Source organism: Lissotriton helveticus, chromosome 8 (genome assembly GCF_964261635.1).
Source record: "Lissotriton helveticus chromosome 8, aLisHel1.1, whole genome shotgun sequence".
In the NCBI taxonomy this organism is placed as follows: Eukaryota; Metazoa; Chordata; class Amphibia; order Caudata; family Salamandridae; genus Lissotriton; species Lissotriton helveticus.
In genome coordinates, this window is record NC_136069.1 from 984,068,132 (window position 1) to 984,080,677 (window position 12,546).

Genomic DNA, 12,546 nt, shown 5'->3' on the forward strand with positions numbered 1-12,546 from the left:
TAAAACATATTTCACACAACTATCTCGATTATTTTTTTAACAATTCCCTTTGACAGTTAATTAGAGGACACATTTTAAATGATTTTAAGTGTATCGGTAACTTGAAAACATACTTTGAAGAGTAGTTTTGCACTAGAATGGGCTTATCAATACTAAAAATGCACGAGACAAGCTTCCTTCTAGGACGTGCAGCAGCATCTGGCTCCCTAATGATGCACAAACCTCATATGCTGGATTTCGTGCCCCTTCACTAAACACAGTTTAGGTACACACTGAAAAGGGAAACGGTAGATCACTTCATGAGAACAAAAAGAGCAGCACACAACAGTCCAACATAATCCATATTCCACAAGTATCCCAGACGCTGTAAAATACAACATTTCTACGATTTGTGCCTTGAACGTGTGCTTGTTTGTTTCTTCTCAGGACTTATCGGCCTTGGTACACCTGTCTGTCTGTCCATGGGTACCGTTCGCTGCAGCACGAATGAAAGTTAGGATCCTTCCTCCACTAGAAAATAGATCAGTCTTTGAAACGTTAGTGCCTACGCACATCTTTACATACTTGTGTAATTGATAAAAAACATAGACAACTTTATTAGCTGATGCAAATGCTTCTCAGTTAAAAGAAACACTAAAATGTAAACAATATATTCACGTGACAATCAACATAGAACTGTACTGTGTGCTGATGTATGTTTAGTGAAAGATTTGCACTTGAGGACCATTTCTTAATGTTGTTTTATGATTCGTAGAGTAACTGATTATGCCCTTTAAGGGGTGCATTTTTCGGTGATGGAAGGGGTGAACATGAATTATTATTGGCGATGAAGACTATGAGTGTGTATTTTCACCACTGCTGTCTTTTTGCTGTAACTGGTAATGCAGCCGTTCCACGCAATCAATGGCATAATTTGTGCATCATTTTTTGGGGTCACAGTTTGTGGTGGAAACGTACTTAATCAGCATGCCTTGTGCCTTGACAGACACATCTTTGTGATCTTTGGAAGAGGTGGTTCTAATGATGTTCTGAATTGCCAAGTTAAGGGATACAGGTGGAGTAAAACTGAAACATTGTTTGCTGTAAGAGTGAGCGATCCACGTTCATTTCACTGTCCTTTTCTCTGCCGACTTTAACACTCTGGGATCAGCCCTCAGTCGTGTATTTGCGCTAACCTTATGATTACTGCCTCTCTTCCAAGGCCTTTAGAACTCTGCAACTGATATTGCCCTCCAACTCTCTTTCTGGAATGCTTTCATATAGCCTTAGAGCCCACCGTAGCTTGCCCTACCAGCCATTAAAGGCCCGCTCCAGAGTTAAAGGCCCGAGCCGAAGGCAAAGGGCTTTAACAAGGGAGTAGGCCTTTAATGGCCGGTAGAGCCTGCTACGAAGGGCTCTAAGGCTATTAGAACAATCCCCCTCCCCGAGAGGGCAGACTGTTAGAATTTTTAAAACACAGGTCTCACTGAGCCCAAGGGAATTGAAATTCCCCTGGGCTCTGTGATGTCTTTTGTTTATAGCATCAGCTGCGAACAAACATTGGAATTGGGGAACTCTGGGCTTCTACTGCCATTAACAGCCCGGAGCACTCTATTGTCTCCAAGATTCCGTTGTTCTCATTTGTCTTCAGGCCTCTCCAGCTCCTAGCAAATAAAGGGCCTTAACTCTCTAACAGGTATTGTAAAGTTTCAGGACCAATTTAAATATTCCCTCCCACATCATCTTTATTCATTCCTTTATGTGATGATATTTGGAGACCAGCTCACTTTTAGAATCAGCACCTCAGCACAAGTGAGCTTTTGTTGAAGCCCAAGTACCGGCAGGGTTTATGTGCCACACTTGGTCCTGGAGTACAATGGAACAAATAGGGGAGAGGATGTGGCCTGACGGCTAAGGCGATCGATCTCAAATCTGGGGAACCAGTGTTTAGTCTCAGCATTGACACCCGTGATCTTGTGATTCTGGGTAAATCACTTAATCTCTTGGTGCCTAACAAAAATGAATGTGCCCTTGTGTAACGCAACTGGTGCTCATGTAAAGCACCCTGACACCTGATACCTTTGGGTCAAGTTTGTGCTGTATAAAACTCCAGAAACAAAATGATATATGAGCAAGATTAGGCGTCTAATGCTTCCCCAGTGCAAGCAGATGGTGGGTACTATTAATGCTTTGCAAACTGCTGAAGCACTCATATTCGGTACATTAATTTAATTTAAAAAAGCATCGAAACTCTACTAATATAGGAAATCAAATAAATGTGTTTAGAAATTGTATGTCAATATTCAAAACCATGCATTCAGGCATCTACTTGTAGGTTTTGTAAGGATTACAAGTATTTGCTGCTCTTGATAAGGTCACTCGTACATATGGATGTGAAGCTTCAGAATAAGTCATTGGGTTATCAGCACCCCTTACGAATATTCTCAATTTTACTGGGGTTTGGGCCGCATGTAAGTCATGAAATACCCGTTTTTGAAAGTGCAGGTGTTCTGTATTAAATAAGTAGCCTGGGGCCACTTCTGTAATTTAGATATATCGAGTCTGCAATGCAAATGAACACCATTGTATGGCTACCCTAATTCATGTTATAGTGGAAGTATGAAAACACGACTGATCGCATGCTTTATCTGTATCCTTTTGTAAGACAATATAGTCTTCTAGACGTGAGACCGCTGTTTATGGGCATTTCCTCATACCGATGGCAGCTTTCTTAACCAAGTCTTGTTCATTTAACATGAAGATTCAATTAAGCAAATGGAATTGAAACAGAAACTAGCTGATCGAATAGAAGACATTCAGGGTCAGATTTATCAGTGTTGCATTACGCTGTGTCACACACAGTGACTCAAGGGCAACGCAACACTAAAGTCAGATTTACCAAGCAACGCAAGGCCACCGTATGGTTTGTAAATATGCTTGTAAATCTGAGTGCCAAATTGCATGGTAAATCTGGAGGTATGTGTAGTAAATAAGTTCCAAAGGCCAAGTAGGTAAGATATGAAGGGTTCTTTATTCAAGATAAAGAGTAGGTCAAGAGCGGACCCTTCACTGCAGTAGCAACCAGTATACTGCCACATAGTAGAATACTGGACATACAAAGCACAGATTATAGAATATAGAATACCATGCAAGTAGGTTCCATAAAGACTAGAAAGATAACTTGTAATAAAGATAGCTAGTAACTTGTAATGTTCTACAGTATGCAAGGGAGCGCAAGTTGCTGCCTTGCATAACTGTTCCCCAGGGAAGTGGTCCATGGGTGGAAAGTTGGTGTTCCCAAGCATCCACCCGTGGATTTGGGCTCATTTCCAGATTTGCCATTAGTGGTAGACCAGGGAACGCATCAAAATACTATACCTACCCAGAAGAGGAGTAACAAGGAAAATATATGTATTTAACTAACTTCTTTCCTCTTTCTACATGTGCTGCATTCTGCAGCACACATACAAAGAGGAAAAAGCCTCAGAGGATTCTTTTTGTGTGGGAAGGTGTCCCTTCCTGTGCACGAAAATGATCCTGCCTACCATGTAGGCGCCCTTGCCCTATGGTGCAAGAACGCCTGCTTTGGAGCAAGGGAGCACATTGTGCGCAAGTGCTAGAAAAGGTCAGGAATGCACCATATAATGTTAAATATGGCGCAAGTGCGAAAGGATGAGTTAGGAGCAGCTTGGTTATTAAAAGTCCTATGTTGTAACTTGGTGCGTTACTTGACAAAATACATAACCACATCATCAGTAGCTCTTGCCTTGGAGTTGGATACATTCACTTGACTAAAGTCAGTTTTCTTGCTGCATATTCATTAACTGTTCAAAGTACATTAAAGCTCCTTTGACTTATCAATTTAGAATTCATATTCAAAATAACTCCTGCCTTTATATGGACATCACAGGATAAATTAGCAAAATATGTTATACTTTCTTTAATAGAAAAATGTCTGCTTTAGCCCAACTTATTCACCAGCTCATAATTCTTCTGACATACCAAACTAGGCAAAAATAGATTTCGGTTGGAAAATATCAACCAGAAACAGAAAAAAACACTATCCATGAACATATCTGGATAACATTTGGTATCCAAACCAGCTGCAATTCTCGAAAGATACACATAATAAAATTCTGATTGTGTTCAAACGTATTGACCTGGTGCTCTCATTGTAGAATGTTGAATTTGACAGCTTACAATGAGAGATCATGTCCATTTTTCTTAAGGCTCGGAGGCAAGTGTTATGCATTTTATTTTACGAAATCTATAACAATTACCAAGGCACTCCATAAACTGGCAAATGAAAGATTGCACTCCCCATGCATCGTCTTTCCAGAGATATACCACTTCAAACATAGAAAGGATTCAGGTTCTACACACAACCCAATGGCAGTAGTATCGGACAATATTTTATAAATAATGCTATCGTTGTCTATCACTACTCCCAGAAACTCATCAATGTAAACAAAAGCAACAGAAAAAAAGTGAGCCATCATACGCTGCCCAAAGGAACGCCTTGCCCACCTCATAGACGAAAACATAAAGGAAAAGTAGGTGTTTATCCAAAGGAGGGATGCCCTGATTACAAGTCAGCAGGAGATGTATTCCCACTAGGGATACCGCCCAGCCTGTTTGCAAGTTTTATCGGATGTGGAACACAAGCACAGTTTATGCAATCCTCTGTTATGGACACTCGCTCTATGATTAACAGAAACTTCACATAAAACAAGAGAAAATTGCAGAATTCAAAAAATGCATGTACCATTTGTCCTACAGTGGATCGCGTTGAAAGACAGAAACACATCAAAGACTGGAGGCCGAGCGTATAAAGACATTCATTTAAAGCCTCCTTTCTCCTTACCAAACATGTTGTCTTGGAGGCCAAAAAGAACACAGAAACAAGGACTCACTTTTTTGCACCCAAAACATACTTTGGAATTATTGATATTGCTAAAGACGCTTGTGCAGTCCCTTCTGTGATACAGATCGCATAAGTGCACAAGTAGAGAAGTACATTCTCAAGGGGAGAGTCCCTTATTTGCAGGGAGCATGAATGAATAAACACTTTGCATCTGAGCCCATGCTATATTATAGATGTGGGTGCAAAGGTGCCCCTTGGAAGGAGGGAAAAGGGGTACTATTGAATTCCTGGTATCACCCTGCCAGTGGATGCAGTCACTCCATACCTTGCCTTCAGGAAGAACTCTGTCCTTCCTTTAAAATGCAGGTTGGTTTACTGACTGAAAAGTGAAAGGTAGTCTTGGGCTCAGTCTGCCTTTATTTATTTATTACAAGCATTTATTGAGTGCACGGCTACCTCCAATGGAGGTGTCCCGGCGCTAAGGCTGCAGAGAAAGTGCATTGGCAGAGGAGACGGGCTAGGTGCGGTTGAACAGCCAGGTCTTGAACACTTTCCTAAAAGCTGATTCTGGTGCCTTTCACTGATGTGCTGTCTCCTAGGACTGGCATGACTTTGCAGCACTGCTTGCTTTTGTAAAACAATAATTGCTGGGGCCCTCTTCAGGAGGCAACCGCAGTGTGCTCCACTCACTGCCACTGTACTTAGACAACTACTAACCATGACACTGCTACAAATCGACAATTCAGACTGTTCGAGGCTGCCAAAGCTTTAAGAAGGGCTTCGCTGGCAGGTACTAATTGTTTTTAATGTGTGTTAAGTTTAAAAAAAAAACAACAGTTTTTCTTCTCGCCTTTAAATTGCAAAAACAGCACCACCATGTGGCAGCTGTCATAAATTCAGGTTCTGGCAATTAAGTGCCGGTGCTGAGCACCGGAAACCACGTGTTCAAATTAAGCACTGGTTTGCAGCTGCCCTGAGGCAGTGTATTCAATGTGATTAGGTGCTCTTGCCAGGTCTGCGTATGGTGCAGCCTGTTAAAGGTGTGCTGCAGCGCAAATCAGGGCAGTGCATCTGTCTATGATATGGACCCAAAGCTCCAAGAAACCATTAAATAAATAAATACATAAAGACCAGAAGCATAGCACATTTTGTCTTTCAGTTGCTTTTGTCAGGAAGCAGCACACAGTCTCTGCGACCTAAGGGTACAGTCAACTGTTAAAACAGAGGACAGAAAGCCTTATCACCCTCCTGCAGTGCTTCACTATGTCAAGTAAAAATCCAAAAGAAAAACGCAGATTCCAGCTTCATACACCCTTATCAAGTCAGTTATTTGTAACGATTCTCTCATATTAAAAAGGCAGAACCTTCTTGCCAGCCTGAACTCTGAAATAGCTTGTCTCAGCTGATTTGTCTTTCTTCTCTGAATGGTGACCACTGATTAACCTGTTATATCTACCTCGAAAAGAATACTATGAAATGTGTTGCCTCGAAACAGCACTGACTGCTGCAAAGAGAAGTGGAACTAAACAATTCATTTGAGTCACACAAGCAGTTTATTTAATCCAGCTCCATATTTTTTTAAACAAAGGCAAGACCATAATCAGCATGTTGAGAGATAATTCCTATTGGTTCTTGTATTTCCTAGGAGGGCTTGTTCAAAGGAGCTCTGATTGAAAAGAGCATGAACATCATCTTCTTTTAAAGCCCAGACTCAGAGAGGACTAATTTAAGGGATAATGTGTGGAATTTTTGATCAATAAAGCAGATTTTAAAGTATTACTCAAACATGGTCAGGTACAAAGATCAGATATTGAAGAGCGTTTCAATCAGCAGAATCGGAGCAGTGTTGATATGATTGCCCAGTCTGTTACGTTTTTCCTGTGTGTAACCAAAAGTTCAAAAGTTTGGATATGAATGGGGCAGAATAAGCCTTCTGGTATTCCAAATGCTACAAACTATGGTCCTTAAATTGGGTAATAGCTTTGTGTGACAATTGTGGAGACGGTGAGTGATTAAAAGAATATTATCATGGATACTTCCTGTCAATTTGCCAAATTGATCTAGCAAGAATTAAAAATGATGGAGCCTTTTGACATCTTTCATGATTTCGTTTCAAGTATGGCTTTTTAAGCTTGCATTCTATCACTAACACACAGAGATTCCATAAAAAATGATGCAAAAAGAGATCCCAGATCAAAGGACTGTTTATACAGAGGGAAGTTCAGAAGGTGCTTTAAAGTTTTTTTATTGCTGATGATTCTTGGACTCCATTGTTCCAAATAATTTCTATTTTATTCAAACCTAGAATATGTTCTGCTTCTGTGCGGATGGGATGAAATAACAAAACCTAATTTGGTATCCTTTGCCAATGACTTTAATCAGAAGTACTCGAGGTGTCTGATGCCATTAATGCTTCTACTTTTCCATTTGTGAAACAATCCACCAATGACCTTTGTTATTGACTACTCTTCCAGCACTTAGTTGATCGATTGAGTAGCCTAACCAGGAAAAATGGCATCGGATTTGAGCATTCCATCTGGACTTCATAAATGTATATGTCATATTTTTATTTGGTCCCGTAACCAGACTTCCCATAGTTACTACTGGGATGGACTTCTGACTCAACTCAGCAGTGCCAATCTCGCTATATATAGCTGCAAAAGTCTCACCACATTGATGTGACCCAATGGCCCTATGAGACGTGAAGCGGCTTTCAAGCCACTGACCCAACAAAAAATATCCATTCTATAATGTACAAAAACCTCGAGTAAAGCTAAACAGTAGCTGCAAGGAGCCCTCTCTGCCAACCAGAAATCAACCTCATATCCCCAGAACGTGTTGCATCTCTACTAACAAATGCTCACACCTCTCTATGGTGAGATATTTAGGAAATTCATCTTTCCAACCTACTAATTCATTTCTATAGAAATATGTTGTGTATGTTTACTGCAATGGATGATCCAGAGTGGCTGGAAATATGTTAGCTTGTACATGTTTGGTAGGAATTTAAGTCAATTCGATTCAAAAGGCCTTAAGGCATCACCAACAGTGGCGATGTTAATATTATTGTCCTTCTGTTCCCTACATATGTGGGAAGGAGAACAAAGATTGCTATGCTTGATAACAACTTTTTACCCACGCGCCCCCCAACTCCCAGCACCACTGTTTAAATACATACTTTACCACTTTGGCAACTAATGTAGCCATTTGAGGGAATTAAACACCTCTCTGAACTGTTCTTCATCACACCCCTTAAATATTTCTAACCATTTAGATCCTATTTAAAAAAATGCTCCGATACCATTAAATAGTGTGCGCACAACGTGACACTCTCTCTCCCACCACTTCCCATCCAACATCCTTCACTGCCCTGCCCCCCTGGCATGTCCAAATACGGTGCTAATCCCCAAGGGATCACCAGACCAGTTATTAGTGTTCAGGGCATAGAATTTATTCAAATCAAAACATGAAAATTCTCCACCATCTTCTATGAGAGTACCAATATACTCTCTCTATATATATGGATGATTACACATAGCATCACACCACTCTGTATCCTATTTTGGATATATATGATTATACATGGCATCACAATCTCACGTCAGTATCTTGGTAAGGCAGTAAGGATTTAAGAATCACTTTACAGTTAATCATAGTATCAAGTTGACCATACACTTGAGCGCTCCACTACGCACGTTGCGCCGTCAGGCCCAAACGCGCTACAGCAAACAATTACGAATTGTAGAAAATCATATCTTTAAATCCAGGGCACCGCATAGCGCATTGGCCCGCCGGGGATATCTGAACATAGGCATCCTCCCCAAGATTGACCTCAGTCCATAAGTGGCAGGTTAGGGCAGTAGAGTCAAGGACCACCGTCAGGCCAGTCCCTCATCCCCACCAATCTAAAGCACACTGCAATTTTTCCCCTCCTGGGGGTCCCTCCAGGCAGTGAACCACCCGGCTTGTGTCTACCCTTTGTTGTTAACTGTCAGCGCTCCGCCCCCACCAAACTCGCTATACTGCCGGGTGGGTGGGTGGATGTTGACGCTCCTGAAGCTACCTCGAGGGTCCAGGGAGACAAAGAGGCGGAGACCCAGGACGCACCCTCTTAAATAGCCCCCTTAAGATTTGGTTTCCTTTCCGTCATAAGGTCCACTCCTGTTCTTCACGTCACCCACAGAACCCCTCCTCTCAATTCAACAGGTAGCTAGCTCGGTGGTCCCGCGGCACAACTAAGGGTGCCCCTCCCCTAGCCGTGGCGGGCGCCTGATCATGGTGTGCGCACAACGTGACACTCTCTCTCTCACCACTTCCCATCCAACATCCTTTACTGCCCTGGTCCCCTGGCATGTCCAAATACGGTGCTAATCCCCAAGGAATCACCAGACCAGTTATAATAATTCAGGGCGTAGAATTTATTCAAATCAAAACATGAAAATTCTCCACCATCTTCTATGAGAGTACCAATATCCCACTTGGATATATATATATATAGATGATTACACATAGCATCACACCACTCCGTATCCTATTTTGGATATATTTATGATTATAGATGGCATCACAATCTCACGTCAGTATCTGGGTAAGGCAGTTAGGATTTAAGATTCACTTTACAGTTAATCACAGTATCAAGTTGACCATACACTTGAGCGCTCCACTGTGCATGTTGCGCCGTCAGGCCCCAACGCGCTACAGAAAACAATTACAAATTGTAGAAAATTACATCTTGAAATCCAGGGCACCGCATAGCGCATCGGTCCGCAGGGGATATCTGAACATAGGCATCCTACCCAAGATTGACCTCAGTCCATAAGTGGCAGGTTAGGGCAGTAGAGTCGAGGACCACCGTCAGGTCAGTCCCTCATCCCCACCAATCTTAAGCACACTGCAATTTTTCCCCATCATGGTGGTCCCTCCAGGCACTGAACCACCGGAGTTGTGTCTGCCCCTTTGTTGTTAACTGTCAGCGCTCCGCCACAGAGTGAGCAGCTCCCCGGCGCACTCTCCCTCCCCCCGCCTGATGCTGACTGTGCTCCAGAATGGCACCCAGTACCGTCTGAAAAAACAACTGCAAACCTTTTGTCGACAGACAGACCCCATTGTCTTGAAACAACTCTGTACGCCCCAGCTGGAGCAGCCTGTGACGAATAGTACACATGGAAGAAGACGCTCGCAAGATTCCATGAACCAAACCATTCAACTTGTGCACCGATTTGTTCAAAGCCCTCACCGAACCTGCTTCTACACATACTGCCCGCGGTATCACCTCAGACCATAGTATTGACACCGTTGGTAGGTACCATTACCTTTACAGTGAATCTAAAATGCAAAGAGTGATATTTGCTTTTCTGATTATAAAATACATTTTAAGAAGAAAGGATTTTGCTAGTAAAAAGAAATAGTGCGATATACCCAATTTGAGTACATGAGGGCAAAAACCATTAATAATTTGTCTACATTGATCAATTACAAATGTAATTCATATGTACACTTTTTAAGAAAGCCAGAAATAGCAGCCCAACTTGCAATCTTGTTGAAATGCAGGGGAATGAGTTAAGAACAATGTGGCTCCATCTTCATTAATACTTTTATATTACCTAACTAAAAAGGATCACATTTGAAAGTAGGCAGCCTTTGTTAGGATGAGGTTCCAGTTACTGTGCTCATTATTAAGTCACAAACGCTGATGTAGACGTGTCTCTTTTTCACGTCCCATATAATATGGTGACTAGAGGAGTCTATGCCTCTGTGACACGTGCTCGATCCTGGGGTTTCCTTTTACAAATCATTGTTTTCCTGTTCATTTGTTAGGAGAGAATCCTCTTTGGAACTGCTGAAAGCAATGGTTTCTCAATGAAAGCCAGGGCCTGGACAGATGGCTATCTACTGACCTGAAATCATCTAATAATGCACCAACAAATGCCAGGCTTGTGTTGATCTGAGACCAGTATGGTATGGCATATATCATTTTCAAGTCTTGCCTGCAGCCACCCTTAGCTGCCTGTTGGGACAGAAACTTATTGTAGCCAGTATAGCCTTAGAGTGTGTTTTGATTTCATCCTTTGCACATGTTTGGATGGATTTCTTGTCTATATCAGTTCCCTGCTCCTGATGTAATGACTTTTCATACTGTTCCTGCGTTTCGGTTACACATTGTTTTGTTGGGAATCATTTTATATTGGCACTGCTGACATGAGGGTACAAAATATTTTGTTTTCTGCATTCCATGAGAGTTCATTTGTTTCCGTGCTCTCATCCCATTCTTGCTTTATTTTATTTGTTCAAGGGCACAGTAGCTGCACACTGCTAACAGGACAGTTGTGTGCACTCCTCAGTGCCCTCTAGTCACTGTTGCCCGCTCTCTGTAGTTTTTCAAATGATATGTCCTAGGGCACAGCAGGTGCACACTGATGCTGGGTCACTTGTTTGTCACAATTTGTGTGGTATTATACACCTACTTTATTTTTAATGTATCCTTTCTGTGAGCAATCTTGGAACAGTAAATTAAATATAAAGCATACATAAGGCTGCTGCTTATGCATGTGCGCATTTATGTTGGACATCTTTATTAATAGCAAAGAAAATTCTTACATGATCGTTGTTGCACCTGCATGAAACTAAGCCGTGACCATACAGAGGGGAAAAAACATTGGCAAAGCCAAAAGGTTTCATGGGCCAGACATATTAGCTTTGCCATTTCTTCAGTAAATACGTAATTTAGCAGAAGAATAGACATGCAGGTGGAAAGCTAAGGAGAATCGAAAATCCATAAAGCGGGTAAAACTTGGCTGAAGCACATCAGTGTTATGGATGGTAGGACTTCAAAGGTAATGTCCATTTCAGCCTGTACATTGGAGCATTATAAAGCACCTCGAGCAAGAGTGTTCATAAGCAAGGGAGCTATGAAGGGACAGACTTACATTATGACATATAGGCAGTGACACACATTTAGTGCAAATCCCTAGAGTGGACCTTTGGAGGAGAAATCAATGATCTTAGTCACACAATGCATGATTCACTTAGAAAGTTCTCTCACCACTTGTAAAAGAAACTGAGGATGTCCTGCCCAGACACTGTCAGTGAGGAGGAATAGTTATGCAGGAGCAACCTGCAGTCTGTAGCAGCCCCTACTGCATCTGCATCACCCTCTGACTCACGTAATGTCACCTGCAGACAGGACAAGCATGGAGTAAAGTCTCAACCAATCCTTTGCATTTGCTTGAGTTGTATGCAAGCCATGCCTATGAACCCGTTTAATAAAGCAACCCCATATTATTGGGGTTATCAGGTACATGCAAATGTATAATATCCTAATGGAATTGGTGTGATGTCTAGAATAGCAAGCTATATTTTGTATTTGAAATAAGTTCTCGTTTCAGATCCTGCTATTCTTGTTAGACCAGCAACTAACAGGTTAGAAAAGTGTTGTTCTGTCAGTTGACAGTGCTATTTCTCCAAACTTGCAAGTGTTAAAGAATGTGTAAAAATTGCAATTCAATGCGTGTTTCCTATTTAAAGAAAAAAGCTAATGAGCATGCTAAAATTAAAATGTATTCGCACATGATGCCAGAATCTAATTCGGTGAGCTTCGCTTCATTTCTTGACATTATTTAGCAAACTCTCCTTAACATAGTAAAATAAGTCACTCTGGGTTACAATTAATACCAACTGTAGGATACAGAAGTTTACATTGTCGT

General features: G+C 41.6%; 1 protein-coding gene across 7 annotated transcripts in view; it reads left to right on the forward strand.

The window, feature by feature from the left end:
• Positions 1-12,546, forward strand: part of DMD (dystrophin) — a 6,826,337-nt gene that overhangs the window by 3,018,340 nt on the left and 3,795,451 nt on the right. The window lies entirely within an intron of this gene.